Source organism: Numida meleagris, chromosome 11, assembly GCF_002078875.1.
Source record: "Numida meleagris isolate 19003 breed g44 Domestic line chromosome 11, NumMel1.0, whole genome shotgun sequence".
Taxonomy (NCBI): domain Eukaryota; kingdom Metazoa; phylum Chordata; class Aves; order Galliformes; family Numididae; genus Numida; species Numida meleagris.
This window is the reverse complement of record NC_034419.1, coordinates 837243-841794: the sequence shown is the minus strand read 5'-3', so window position 1 is coordinate 841794 and position 4552 is coordinate 837243. Positions and strand designations below refer to the sequence as shown.

At 48.1% G+C, this 4552-nt stretch overlaps 1 long non-coding RNA gene across 1 annotated transcript in view; it reads right to left on the bottom strand.

Annotated features, from left to right (window-relative positions):
• LOC110405105 overlaps nucleotides 478–4552 on the bottom strand; it is a 5893-nt gene continuing 1818 nt past the window's right edge. The window contains exons 2-3 of the long non-coding RNA XR_002442683.1: nucleotides 1036–1325; nucleotides 478–584 (exon numbers count right to left, since the gene is read on the bottom strand). This is a non-coding gene — a long non-coding RNA (uncharacterized LOC110405105). The remainder of the gene's footprint in view (nucleotides 585–1035; nucleotides 1326–4552) is intronic.

Sequence of the window (4552 nt, the reverse complement as noted above, 5' to 3'; positions counted from 1 at the left end):
TTCCTCTATCTCCTTCCAAATGCTAATTAGTATTATAGTCCAATCCAGCAAAATACTGACAAGACAGTCAGTATCCTGGAGTTAATCTTAGCAAGGATACACACTGATTTAAGTAAAGGGTACTTGGGTATTCGCTGTTGATAGTAACTACCTTGTAGGTATGTCAAATTGTATTAGAAGCTGGAAACTGCTTAGAAATGCTAAGAGGAGAAACATAAAAGAGCAAAGCTGGCATCACATAAATAGAGGTGCTTTGCTTCTCTTTAGAGACAACCATTCCAGTTGTTCCAGTGACTTGTGTATCAAGTCGTTCTGCACTCAAATTTCCTCCACTTTGTGACTACTTGTTTTCCCTCTATTTCATTTTTTTTCTGGGTTTAGATGGCCTGGATCTTACTTGCTTTGAAGCTAATATGTTTCTGCTCCACTGGTACAGATACCGGGGTGGCCCACACTGCAGAAACCTATGGGCCATGAGGGATGCGGGGAGGCCACTGGCATCTGAATGCTGGTGCACATGACCTGCCAGATGAATTGTCTTGGGAGTTAGAAAGTTCCTTCTCCTCCTCTGGAATCTCTTGATGCTGTGAAAAAAAAAAAAAAAAACATGTTTACACCAACACATCCTAGAATACAATGCTTCCCTCCATTTGCCTGTTGTGCTACTATCACTTGTTAGCTGAACATCTCACAGAAACTGGAGGAGTTATAAACCTTGTAGAAGCCCAACGTGAACACCACACAGTGAAATCCCACCCGGTATTAAAAGCTTGTAGTTAAAAATAAATCAAGCAAGCAAACTCAAGGAGTTAAAGAGAAATGCAATCCGACTGTAATATTAGAATCCAAATATATCCAGGAAGCCTGACCTGGTTATTTAAATCATTTTACCTTTTTGCAGAAAAAGTGAAGCAAATCTTTTCTACAACAAAATATTCTTCCACCAAAAAGTCAGTGTTTTCTTAAGCATTCGTGAGCTTTGTTTCATGTGAGTAGGTTTCTTCTACCGTGAGAGCAGGACAGCCTTAACCATACCTAGTGATGCTGCTGGAGTGGTTCCATGCAGCTGCCTGAGGCCAGTGGCTCTTTGTCAGTTTTTAATGCTTCACACCAGCTTACTTTACAGCACACATACACTTCATGCTGTGGTGTCCAAGAGCACCTGTACATCTCTCACTGCAGTCAGTAAGCATTTTGTAGAAGTCCTCACTCCTGTTTGATCACTGGCAGCACTTTGTAGAGGTTAAGCACACAGCGTTCCTTGAATAGTGCTTGGGTGATGCATCCGTCTCCTTATACAACTTGGAGAGCATCCTTGGGAATTACTGAAAAAAGGAAACAAATCCTACTGCTTGTCAGTATGCACTCAGTGTATGAAGCAAACAAGTAGAAGAGATTCCTTCTCCACAAGAGCTTCACGGTATGTTTTGCACCAGTAACGTGCAGTAAGCATCACATGGACTTGGGACTTAGAACAACCTGCACTTACGGAGTATGTAAGTCCAGATTTACTTAGAGAGCTGGGTGATGGCTCTTTGTTCACTCCTTGTGAGGGCCTCTTCCAGACTGCCTCACTGCCTTTTACCCAGTAAGTGTTTCACTTCACCTCAGAGAGCTGCCAGCTTCCAAGGCAGCAGAAGGCTGGAGGAGACCTGCTGACATTCTGGAACTTAGAAAGAAAGGACTGGAAGGAGCTAGAGTGGAGGAACAGGGCTTGCTGTAGCTTCTCATATTTTATGTGGTATCGCAGGCCTGAAGAGTTAGAAATAATTTCCTACTCAGTATGCATGGGGAACTGGGGAAGGGGCATCAGCCACATCTGTCTGTGAGTATCTTGGGGAGGACTGTGTGGTTCCTAAATGTTTCTTCCCCTAAAGATCCCAAGCTGTAGCTTAAGACGTTCTTCCATCTCCACTGTGACATGTATAGTGTATCCTACATCTGAAAAGTCTTCAACTACGAAAAGAAAGGGAAAAGGTGGCAAGCATTCTAGTGGCCAGCAAAGGAAATATGAGGGCACTCCATCCCATGGGAAAGGAGTAGGGTGGAGTAAAGCTGCTTTCTTGTGGTGAGTACCTCTTAATAGGAGCAGTGTTATACCATTATCATAAAACTTCCAAAGATAGCTTCTGCTGGTAGGCTGGAGAAAGTATTTTTACATTCCCCTTTGCAGAACAGCATTTAAGCTATGTGACACCTCATGTGCTTTTACCTCCAGCTTTGTGCAGGGGGACTTAGAAAAGGAGCAGGATTCCAGACCTGAAATGCTGGACTGTCTTCAGTCTCAGCTTGAGGCTTGTGTCACTGCGTCTGTGACTTGTTTCCTTTACAGAAAGGGTTCAGCCTTCTGTCATTATTCAAGTTAAGTCTAAATAGTCTAAACAAAGTGCAGGGAGAAAAAAATTATATGAAAAATGAACAGCATCACGGCAGGTAAAAGTGGGGTTTCTTTTATGTATTTGTTTTCCTTAAAGTATTTAGAATGGTTTTGTAGCTTAAGAAAAAAAAAAAGACCCAAGTGAGGTGGAATGGAAATTAATATGGAGTAATAAAAATTGAGAATATAGTGGTCAGGTGAAATGAGAAAGAAGAAATGCAGATGGAAAAAGTGGCCACATGTAAAAGAGCATGCCTGGAAATGGAACTGCAGGGAAGGCAGCAGGAAGGTGTCCCATGCTGCAGGGACCCATTTGGAGATGCATCTAGCTGCATGTGCCCTGAAACCCTCTTGTGCCAAGTCTGGACCCCAGTAAGCAGGCAAGCGGGGAAGCGAAGGAACAGAGCAAACCCCTTTGGGTCTCAGCTGCTGATTCCTTCCATCTTATGGCTCAACTTGATCAGTCATATCCACATGCTCATGGAATGAATGCCTTGGAAAGAGCCCTCTCTTGAGTATTAGAAACAGTGGGAAGTGGTGCCTCCATAGCCATTAACATCCTCAGTGCCTATGATGCGCCAGTGCCTGGCACCTGCTGAGTGCTCTGGAGCACTTTTTGCGAGGCCTCGGATGGAGGTGGCTGCACTGAGTTGCACTCTTTCTGTGTGCAGTCAGCGTGTTGCTGCAGCTGCAAAAAGGGGGGTCTGCACGGCTCATCCTGTGTGTCTGTGTTAAGGTTGGGGATGGACAGAATGCCTGTCACAAGGCTGCCAGCTCAGCCACTCGCCAGCCTTAAACCTGACGTAATTTGCAGACTGAAAACAGGAAGAGAGAAGCAGAAGTCCAGGGATGTGACAGGGGGGACCCACAGAAGGTTATCTTCTGGGATAGAGTGTGTCTGATGTATTGACCTCAGAAACTCCAAAAGCAGCCACCTCACTTCAGGAAATGCATCTGGTTGCTGTCCCCACATCTGTGTGTGCTGCCCATGGGAACAGTGGAGGGCACTGAGTATCAGCAAGTCTTTGGCAGCTTTTGTTCTCCAGCACTCTAGAATTCTGTGAATTTTGTAATGAGATATGCAGTTCTAAGGCAGCAGCTGAACAGATTCAGCAGCATTTGCAGAAGTCCTGCAAAGTAAGCTGACACCCCTGAGCTGAGCTCCTGGTGCAGCTGGGGCAGCCCAGCTCTGTCAGGTCCTTCTGAGCACTGCTGTGTGCCCACAGCTCTCACTGTGCCCCTGTGCTTGGTTTCATAGAATTGTAGACTTGTTTGAGTTGGAAGGGACCTTTAAAGGCCATCTGATCCAACTTCCCTGCAACGAACAGGGACACGCACAGCTCCAACAGGTGATCAGAGCCAGGTCCAGCCTGACCTTGAATGTCTCCAAGGATGGTGCAACCATCACCTCTCTGGGCAACCTGTGCCAGTACCTCACTGCCCTTACTGTAAAAAACTTTCTAATAGCCAGTCAAGTCTTCCCTTTTAGTTTCAAACCATTTCCCCTTGTCCTGTCACAACAGACCCTGATAAAGGGTCTGTCCCCTTCTTTCTTACAGCCCCTTTAGGTACTGACAGGCCGCCCTCAGGTCTCCCTGGAGCCTTCTCTTCTCCATGCTGCACAGCCACTGCTCTCAGTCTGTCCTCGTAAGGAGGTGTTCCATCCCTTGGGTCGTTTTTGTGATGCAATCCAACAGGTCCATATCTCTCCTGTACTGAGGATGCAGCACTCCAGGCAAGGGCTCACCAGCGCAGAGCAAAAGGGCAGGACTCCCCTCCCTCTCCCTGCTGGCCGCGCTGCTTTCGCTGCAGCCCAGGATAGCGGTTTCCTTCCTACTTTTGCTCCATTTCCTTAACGTGAGGGAGCGACGGAGATCCCGGGACCCCCATCCCGCATGGCAAGACCCCCCTCTAGCGGACGGCCCGTGGCCGGAGGCTTTGTGCGGAGCGCTGCAAGAGCAGCGGGATGCTGCGGGTATCGCTGCGCCCGCGGAGCGCGTACCTCCCGGGGACGAGCGGAGCTCCGCTCGCCCCCGAGAGGGACGCGCTGCAGCCGTCGGAGCTCCCCGCGGCCGCGCGGCTCCCGTTAGCGGCCAGAACAGGTGTCCGGGGGCAGCCGGGCCGCAACGGGGGAACGACGGCGGGATCGGGAGAGACCCGGAGCGCCCGAAAAGC